Source organism: Temnothorax americanus, unplaced genomic scaffold, assembly GCF_048541705.1.
Source record: "Temnothorax americanus isolate GAGA-0224 unplaced genomic scaffold, ASM4854170v1 Scaffold5, whole genome shotgun sequence".
NCBI lineage: Eukaryota > Metazoa > Arthropoda > Insecta > Hymenoptera > Formicidae > Temnothorax > Temnothorax americanus.
This window is the reverse complement of record NW_027509657.1, coordinates 1,960,229-1,971,061: the sequence shown is the minus strand read 5'-3', so window position 1 is coordinate 1,971,061 and position 10,833 is coordinate 1,960,229. Positions and strand designations below refer to the sequence as shown.

General features: G+C 43.8%; 1 long non-coding RNA gene across 1 annotated transcript in view; it reads right to left on the bottom strand.

Moving 5' to 3' along the window:
• Positions 1-6,889: 6,889 nt before the first annotated feature.
• LOC143903807 (uncharacterized) overlaps positions 6,890-10,833 on the bottom strand; it is a 42,962-nt gene continuing 39,018 nt past the window's right edge. The window contains exons 2-3 of the long non-coding RNA XR_013258806.1: positions 9,251-9,315; positions 6,890-6,958 (exon numbers count right to left, since the gene is read on the bottom strand). This is a non-coding gene — a long non-coding RNA (uncharacterized LOC143903807). The remainder of the gene's footprint in view (positions 6,959-9,250; positions 9,316-10,833) is intronic.

Genomic DNA, 10,833 nt, shown 5'->3' with positions numbered 1-10,833 from the left:
TGAAATGTCACGACTTCGTTATCTCGCTATAGTATAGGCGTCTCTTTGCAGACTCGGGGCTCCCGGGCTGCAGCCGCGCTCCGCGGGCGCGCTTCGACGTGCGCCGGTAATTGTTAATTGCGCAACGCAATCATCCATCATCGGCTAATGATACAATCCGGTGGCGCACGGTGGATCGTTATTACATTTCGGATGGCCTAATCGCTAATAAGGATTTATGGGCATCGTGCGCGCCGTTGGCAGAATGTGAAAGTCTCGGGTGCACCGTAACGAGGGTGTACCGCGTGCCTCATTCTCCCGTCTCCGACGGGATACGTTTATATACGTATCGTCCTGTATGAAGTAACGGCCCGCCGATATACCCCCGATGCAATTATTAATGAATCCGCGACGTTGCGATACTCGCGCGCGGCGACCTTTCCTCCGCGATTGCTGTATGTACGCAATCCACATTCGGGAGCGAGACGCTCGATTACCCGCCTCGCATTTCCATCGCGCTCTAATGAAAATCGCTGAAAAGCGCGTTCTAGATCCCCCGATGAAAGAACGCGTATACGCTGGAATTCGATAATTCTATTCCTATATATATACGTACCCGAATATGCCGAAAGGTAATCATTTAAAATAAAAGAAGACGCTAGTTCTTTTCGCGCAACCAGTCACGATACCTTTATACTTGATGCCTCGCGAATCATTAGAAAGTACCGATATATCTATAAGATATCTTTAGGCATCGTCGTAATTTCCTTCGGCCGGTTAGACGTAAAAAAAAAAGACGCGCAACCGCACGTAATTTGACACACGCGTCCTGACCCACATGCGTCTGCACGCACGAATCCCGTTTGAGAATTTTTGTGATTGTAAGAATTGTCAAATTATTGCGACGACGACGTACACACCAACGGTCTCGTACGAAAGTCCCGTTTTACATATAACGTCGCGATGACGTAATTGTCACTCCATTATTCTAACGAGCGCCACAGCTGCACTCGATGATTTCCTGACCCAGAACGCAGCGAATAATCGACTTTCGTTTACGACGAAATTCCGGTCGTTCCGGTATCATCCGCAGGATTCAGGGACGCCGTATTCACCTCGTTACCGTGAAATCGTGAATTTATGACTGGACCAAGATGTCAGTTATGTTATTAAAAGAAATCATGATATACATATATCTCGGCGAGGCTTCTCTCCTCGCTAATCTCTATTTACAATTACCTATAATCCTCGGAGATTTCTCCTTCCCCGGAGATTGACATCGCAGAGAGGCTCAGTGTTACTCGATAGATTATCTTTTTCTCATATTATATAAAAAATTTAAAAAAAAACAGAGATTATTAAAATCTAAACGCGATGTGATTAAATTTTTTCGTCAACATCCTCATCATAATTGTCTTTACGGTTTACTTTAGAGAATAATTAGATAAAGTCCCAAATTGTAGGAATTTTTATTTCTGATTTCAGAAAGTGGACTCGAAATGCGATATATAATAAATTAATAAATTTAGATCAATTCCCAGAAAACGAATAATTAATTCACCTCTATCTGATTCACTTAGGTTCTGATTAGTCCATTATTATTATTATTATTATCATCGAACAAAAGAACTTTTGATCATTAATGCTCACTTTCATTCAGAATCTCATCAGAAAACACAAGCTACAGATAGTCCAAGAACTAAAAGTTCAAAGCTGGAGGTTTTGTTTTTCCCACAACTACATCCTTTAAATCTCTGGAAATCTAGACTGAAAGTCGAACGATTGAATCTTCAGATGTCTATCACAGTATCACGTCGTGGTGATCCAGCAAATGACCTGCCTCGACAGGCAAGTCGTGATTCCCATCAGCGCCAGCGTTTAGACTGATCGGAGCGATCGCTATCTGGCTTGAGCAGCGCGGCGCCTGCGACGCGGCAGGCGCCGCGGCGGCCGCGGCGCGCAGCCTCGCTGGATAACTCCTAATTCCTTAGCGCTATAAGGCGCTCCTCAATTAACGTCACGGCGCTAACTTTCACCGCGAGGCAAAGCCGCCTCGGTTACGCCCCATTACCTTATTGCTCGCTTTGCACGCGTGCCTGTCTGCGTCAGCCTGCGTGAAAAGACGCCCCCCGGCGCCACGCCGCGCCGCTCCGCGCCGTGGCGCACACGCGTGCGTGCATGCGTGCGTACATGCGTGCGTGAATTGCGGTGCTTGGTCGATCGCGCTTGGCCGATCGGCCCGACCAAGAGAGGACGCGTAGGCGGAAGTGGATGCGACAGGGCAAGAAGATGAACAAGCGCGAAAACGGACAGGCGAAGAAAAGAATTACTTAGGAAGAACGGAGATGCGTTAAACTGATACGAAAGATTTATTGAGATCGTTCCTCCATTAAGCTTTGTATTGAATAAAATTAGAAAATAAAATATCTTCGGAAGTAGGATTAAAAATCTTCTCTCTGGATAAGAAACTTCACTTATAAATACTTATTTCTTCATGTTATATATTTAGAAAAGTTGAGCAAATATCTTATTACATTTTATGAGTATATATTGTTTCAGCATTTTAACAAATATTTCCTTGTAAGTATAATTAAAAATTTCGAATTTTTAGGATTTTAAATGCAGCATTATTTTTTCGCATTTAAAATTTATTATTATTTTTTAAATCTTATATTATTCATATTTCTTATATTTTTATATAATGCTAATGTATAATATGCTGTTATACTATACAATCTTACACGGTCTTTGTATGTCTAGCCATTCGAAAAGAATTTGTTCTAAAAAACGATAAATACCGTCCATCCAATTGGTAATTGTAAAAAGAAATGCCTGTTAACTATACGATCGGTGTACGAGTTAAAATAAAAAAAAAAGCAAGTGCAAGATCAGTCTCGGATACGTGATGATAATAATTTTTGCAAAGATCCGCTGTTAAGGAGATTGCGCGTCAATGATGGCCGTTGCGCCGAGCAAGGGCGTGTCCGTGAGGTAACGCGGAGTCTCCGGTTCCACACGATTAGTAGTCGATCACCTTATACTAATCTTTCGGTATAGCCGAAGTGCATCGCACACCACTTTCACCACGTTTTCCTCTTTCCGATCTTTCCTTTCCGCGTCGCGTCGCAGCGCACCTGCGAGACGCGCTCGCTTTTGCGCGCGGCGCGTCGCAACTGACGCGAGAGTGAAACCGGATTTACGAGAGAAGCTATCAGTTCTCGTATTCTATTTCGTATATCTATGGAATATCGCGTGTGCTCGAGCTGTACTCTCGGATATCGCTTAATGCTCCGATTACTCTTTTACCAGCAACTTCTGTCAAGGATTCGACGGAAGATTCTTAATCGTGCAAGCTTACCTTCCTCTTATTATCTTTTACAAGATAATAAGAATTTTATTGCAATTTTTTTTACTGCAACGTCTCTCGTATATCAGAGCAAGCCTACACACTTACCAGTATGTCTTTCTGATACGACAGGATTGACAAATATCCTAATATTACGTTCCTCTAATTCGTATCGATTTGGGTATCTTGATTAAGTTCAAAAAGGTCGACAAAGCGACGTGGGAAAAAAGTACTGCATCATTGCGCGTTCGTCGACTGACCGATCACGCAAATTCATAGCAAACAATAGAAGAGACCTTCTCCAGGCTTTTCTATCCTTCGCGTTTAGTCGAGGGCGCTATTTACGGATCAATTACACCGCAAATTTCTTCGGCTCACGCTCTGAATTGGACGAGTTCTTGCAAGTCGGCCATCGATAATAAACTTTATCTTCGAACTCGGATCTTTCTCATTTAATTGCGACATTTGCACACGGACACATACACGAAAGCAACATTTAAAAGCGATTAAAGGCAACGTTCGAGGCAGCCTCACAATCGGCGCCTCTAATTAAATGCCGCGACGAAAAAAAAATTTGATCGATTCGCAATTAAGACGAAATCAATGAGCGGTGCGCATCGTTAAACTTTTTACAGCCGTCTCCAATTCTTCAAGAGCTTAAATTAAGATTAGCGTACCTTCTTTTTTCTTAAGTGCCTTTAATTAGCCATTAATTAAAATTACTTTTATCAAATGTCCACGCGAGATGACTTTGGAAAAAATCAGATCCGTGTAATTGCAGCAATTCCGGGCAATGTCTGCGTTTCCACAAGGGGATCGGCTCGAGGGACTTCTCCGGGATGAGATTCTTGACAAGAATGGCCTTACAAATTTACATGCGAATAAATTTAACGGCGCGTCGCGCGAAAATAAACTGATAAGAATAACGGGGGATACGGAGACGATAATAAAGTCGGGATGGCGAGTTTGCGGAGGTGGCACGGCGTGTCGCGTGTTGCTGATGTATCACTGTAATTGGCGGTGTACATAATCCCATCCCGGCGGTGTGTCCGAATTAGGAAAACAATTAACGCTGCGGGCGACGAGCGAGCGAGGAGCGAGCGAGAAAGGAGGAAGGACGACGAAAGAAAGAGAAAGAGAGGACAGCACGTCGATGATGTTCCGGCGCTGTTGCCCGCTGGGATCGCATCAATCTCGTGTTCCGGACCATTCAAATGATACTATCTCGCGCGACTCGCGCAGTAATAAACAATGACATGTTCGCGAAGGCAACGGCCGTCGCGCGCGTCCACTGCCTTGCCCTTCGTCCTTTCGGTCTCTACTCTCTTGCGCTCCGCCCTGTCGGTCGCCCCACGAGCCCCACGGGATTTCTTTCAGATTAACGCGGCAAGCGCGTGATTTATCCCTTTGCATTTTTCTTTATCCGGATAAGCACGCTCCTCTTTCTCGCCCCCTTATCTCTCGCGAAGACGAAGGCGTCACGAAGATGACTTCACCAAGAAGGACCACAATCGGTAAAGTGAACAATAATTCTCAAACCATGCTAAGACAATTTTAGAAATCAATTTTTACTTTCGTAGCTACCTATTAAAATTCAAGTTAATATTCTAAAATTCTAAATAATAAAATAGGAAAGTTATTTATATAAAAAGCAAATTATATCGACAAGCTGCAGGCTGAAGGAACTTTGTAATACGGAAAAACATGAAATAAAAACTAAAAGAAATCTACGAATACTGATAAGAACAAAAGATATTTTTGATAATTATATAAAAACATCCGGAGGCACGTCTATAGCGCGCAGATAAACGCTCGCCTGTCGACTTTCTCGCCGAAAGACAAGCAAGTAAAATGTAGGTTGTCGTAAAACACGCGGCGAGGCGAGGGTGCCGCGATGAGAGGAGCCATGCAGACTTGCAGACATTGCAGACGTGCCGCCGCTCGTCCTCCTCTTCCTCCTCCTCAGCCTCTTCGCGGTATACTAAGGTCAGTCGTAGAGACGCGCGGTAGATGATTTCACCTCTCGGCCGTATTTATTATCCTAATCTCGGTACGGTGCGCGCGCGCGCCTATTTGGCCTACATTCACCGCAAATTGCCCGACCGACCGACCAACCGCCCCCATTTTTCTTCGCATACAGATCGAGCGATCGCGTGCAATCGGCAGTCTCACCTCGCACCGTAACACCGCGGCCGTTTCCTCTTTTTCCTCCCTCTTCCGCTTGACGCGCCGAATACGATACGAGACCGCGGTCGGCGGTCTAATAACAATAATAATGACTGCAACGCGCGCGGCGCAGCGCGGCGCGACGACGCGTGACGGCATGCACCGGTCGGATTACTTCCAAGAGGAATGCGAAGCTGTCTAAAAACCATGTCCCGCGGTGGACGGGCAGTTTGTTTAACCTTCGATCTCGTCGTGCTCCAATCCGCGAGAATCTTCGCGTTCTTGCGCATTACCCTTGCAATAAAATGTCTGGTGACGCGCAGGAAATCTCCGAACCTCGTCATGCATGCGAGTTGCATTGAGGTAACAGATTATACGTTCAAAATTTTTTTCGCATTTGCGAAATTAGCGGACTTTACTTCCAGGAATCAATTATATGGAATAGGGATATATAGCCGAAATTCTGCAAGATATTATATTTCTGGGTAAATTTTAAATACAGAGATGACTTCAGTGACTTCACCGATTATTTTGAAAGTCAATATATTTTATGTATTTCGAGTAGAAACAGAATCTGCGCTCTTGTCCGCGCTTTTTCATAAACTCGTATTCGAAAACGAAGACTCATTGCTTTATTGTATTTCATGTTGTTTTTTTTTATTATAGAATTTGTGAAGCAGTCTTTGATTTAAAATTTACATTTATCACGCATTAAATTTATCACATGTTTTATTAATATTTAGATAGAAACAAAGAATCCTTACTTTATAATCCCTATAGTATATAATATAAATATACTATGCTTTATTAATGTTTATGCAAAAATAAAGGATCATTGCTCTATAAATTATATAGAGAATAATTTCTCTGCCACACATAAAGAACGAAGTGATGCGAAGAATTTATGAATTTATAGACGACAATCGGAATTACCACTAGCAAAGTGATGGTCGGGCGTAATTAACGGCCCGTAATTAACGCTCCGAGCTCCGGTACTAACCGACTAATGACACCGATTTTCACCCACGCACTCATGCCGTGGTATCGCGATATCGCGGGCGTAATTAAGTACTTACGTCCGTGCGCCCGACATTAGCGCGCAATGTTCCATTGTTGTCACCGCGGCGAGCTGCTCGAGAAATGATCGCCTACCGCAATCTAGCGAACGCCTTCTCGCGTTTTTCGTCGGTGATCGCCACCCTCGCGCGGAATTCACCGCTGGTCTACCGCGATTATTTCCGGTACACCGTGAAAGATCACCGTGCAGTACACTCCTCTGTCTTTGCTCGCTTACGTGTCATATCTCGTTGAATTTACTGTTATGTGTAACGTTACACACACATTAAACGAGTCACCATCGTCTGCTGAATGGCGCTAATCAAGAATTGAATCTTGGTTCCGTGCAGGGCCTAATGTATGTTCAGCAAGATCTAACCATTGAATCTAATTCAAAGTATTCGTTATGGTCTGAAATAAACAGTTTAGCAGCTAGAGGAAAATAATATACAAAATATATAATATATAATTGAGCGGAATATTACATAAAGAAATTAAGAGAAATTATTTAAGTCCTGCATGTAAAGGAGAAAATTGTAAATGTTGTAAGAGTTAATAAAAAATAAAAATTTCAATATTTAATAGCGTTTTTAAGGAAGCACAATATTTTGACACGCAATTGTAAGATATCAATATTAGTTTTATGCAAATAAATTTCGAAGTAAAAATTAAAATTTACAATGCAGTTATCTATATTTATTGGATATTGGGACACATACATATATATATGACGTATATATGTGTTCATAAATAAATAACGTGAAACGTAAATATCACACTGCTATAAAAGCGTCTGATGTCAAAGTGCAATGGCGCGTATAATCGCGAGAGGGTTAAATAACAACGAGATCACAGGTCACGGACGGATATCACGGCGCGATCGCGTCCCGCTTCTTTTACTTTCGTCGGGTACGAACGAACGGCTCGAAAATAACCGCGAGCGAAGGTCTGAGCTATTAAAACCAGTTCCCTCTTGGCAGCGCGGCGCGGGCGGCCGGCGCGGCGCCGCGGCGTGGCAATTATTGCGCCGCGTGGCGCGGGGTTGCCCCGGTCGGCGCGCATCGCGTCAACCCTTCTCGCGCGAATTTTACAGCCCGCGGGACGAAATGGAAGTGCCACTTGCTCGTTTGAGCGACCGATTAACCACGTACCGCCGCCGCCGACGTAACGCCGCACAGCAGTTGGACAAGCGCCGCTGCTGCTCCGACAACGTACGTTGCCGAGATATACATATATAATATATGTCGTCGGCATATTTCCAAGTAGGATTCGGAGAAGCGACTTTGGCCTGGCCCGGGGTCTTACGGTTATTCGCGCGAAATTAAACTGCCACCCTCAAAGGCACCGGAGAAAGCCTCCGCGCGCTGCACGATCTTAGCTCGATCTTAGACCTCGTTTGCGCCTCACTTCTTTTTTTCTTTCTGCACGCAACAAAAATCCTCCGATTCGACTCCTCGTACCCGAGGATACATCGGCGGGCGTAAATTTTTTCGCATGCAAAAGGATGAAAGCACCGCATAAATCCGATCACCGTAGATCAGTGTCTTGTATTTTTGTTCATGAGATCTTGCTCTCACATTTTGAGATTTTTCGAGACGCGAAGCTACATTTTCAGTGAGGGTCATTTAAAAACATTTTTAAAATCCGGGAAACATTTACAATTTTTTTTCTGTTTTTTTTTGTTTCTGTTTAAAAAATGCGTAGCAATATCTTTCTTAGAGAGACAGAAATTCAACTCGTCGCGCATATATAGTAAGTGCCGCCTTAAGAACCATGAAGGTTCAATAAATCCATGCAAAAATTCACTACGTGTTTCACGATTCACGATAAATGTACGCGAGAGTCACTATCCTATGTTCTCCGGAATGCAATAGCAACGTCATAGTTACGTCTTCTTTGAGAGACGCAGAAATTCGAATCGTCGTAAGAGTATACCTCCCGGAGCACATCTTCTCGTATACTTAGTCGACTCGAGTTATGAAATGCGCGGTAGTAGCGGTGATATCTAGGAAGAGTTGGCCGTCGAGGAAACGACGTTGCGCCGGGACATAATAATAAAGAAATGGTTGCGGGGTGAGTTACGAGACAGGATAAGTGATATGGTAATGAGGTAGTACCTTAAACGAGCTAAACTGCAGCCCGAGTAAAATGAAGTGAAGTGAAGCTCGCTGCCGCGGCCGTAAGCGGAAAAAGCGCGCGCGCGGACGGCGCTCTATCTCTAATAATACGGCGAATAAAACGCAGGGGGGAATCAAAGTACCAGTGAAAGCCGATCGGTCGTTCATCCGTTCGATTCCGAGGGAACGGCAGAAGAGAAGGGAACGGCGGGAGTGAAGAGTCAAGTATCGGACGATATCCGAGTACGCCGTTGGGCCCATTGTTTTCGAGGGCGACGGCGTGTCCGTGTAATGGCGGAAGTGAAAAACTCGAGCCTTCGAAAGTGTGCCGATCGTCGTTCGAACGGCGAAACGCCTTATCTCGCCGAGGGATTATCGCGAGAGGTATCCCGCTGCGTGATTTTTCGTTCCGTCGAGGACGATGAAGGCGATCGGACGAGGCGATCGGTCGAGAGGCGAGTGACGCGACTTGCATTCATATCGGTGCCGGAAACGTTGAATTTGTTCCGACCGAGCGGTTCTCGCTGCGTCTACTTAAACGACGAGTTCTCGCGCAAAGGAATGGAGGATCGATCGTTTTACTCACCGGATCGTGGAACATATGGCTCTCGGCGGTCGGTTGCACGAAGACGTATACCGATAAATGGAATCCTGAAACGTAAATGAGAAAAACATTTTTAATCGCGATTATTTCTAGAGCCGAGAGTAATAACCATTAACTTTATTAAACTTTGAAAAATTAAAAACCGAATTTTTCTTAATTAAAAAGGCTCAAGATCAATGAGATATCGTAGAAGACTTATCATCGATAATTTCCAAGTTATGTTATTAAAAATGGCACATTTTTACCGAATTACACGTTACCCTCGAGTCATATATATAGACGTATAGAGAGTTAAATGGCAAATCCAATTTCAATCCTACTTGACGTATCAATTCATAGAGTGAGTTTACAATTAGAATTGGTCACGTTTATCTCCAGCGTGAAGTGATTATCGACCGGTCGGTCCCGCGGTCGAGCGAACACGAGTGAATTTTCGTCTTTTTGACAGCCGCTAAACTGATCTTGACTGTAAGCCGTAATCTACAATGTTGGATTCTCCGGCGCGCCCGTTGTTAAATCCATTCGCCACGGACGTGTAAAACGACGACAAGGCCGATAACTCCGAGAAGCTTCGTCCTTTCGGTCGGACGGCTGTAAAATTGACGTTGGAATAGGCGCAAATATATCTTGCCAGTTCCGATTGCCATAATGACGCACGTGATATATCGCGACATATCGCGACGGAACGTACAGAAATATCAATACATATATGGAAAGATCAAGATCACGTCCCAGGCCGTACGATTTCCGACGTATACGATAATATCGTTCTTAATGAATGATATAAATGACTCAATGGGCACAATACACATGGAAACAATACCTCTTAATCGATTTCTCTCGAGATATATAATTTATCGTTAAATCTGTTGCCACTCTATCACGATTTAATTTATTATGATAAATACAAATCACTGTTAGTTTCAAGTTCGGGAGAAATTTTATCAAAATTTTCGTGAGAGATAAACCTCCAATATCTTTTTCGGTACTCGAAAGAGAGTTGACAGATATATATCTTGGATTAAGAATGCCTGTGACGAGAGAAGAAGAACGCGGGGCGCGAGAGATATTCGGAAAACGCCAAGTAAATCGATGCAAAGTAACGTAACGTGGACACGAGCGTTTCGTGCCCAGGCCGGGATCCTGATTAATGCGGTTCGTGACGCGTCCGCGCACCGTATAAACTCGATCCTGATTAATACTGTTTACAGCCCCGCGAGATACCAAGAGCCATTAATCAGGATCGAGTGACGACCTCTCTTAAGCTACTCCTTCGTCCTCGACCAGACGCGGTATTCGCACTAATGTTAATCTTGCTGCTTATACGCACTACTTTTCAGCTCGGTTATTTTCGTCGCATATTACAGAATTTGTCCCTTTGTCGAAAATATAATTTTGTATAAATGTCTGTCCCCGGATTAACAGGAAGATAAAAAAAGATATAATTGAAAACCCGCGATCTCCATCGGGACTAGGCAGTGCATTTTGTTTAATCCTTAAAATATACGATGCAAAATTAACTTTATTAATTAATTTGTAAGCTCTTAAAAATCAATATTGCATTT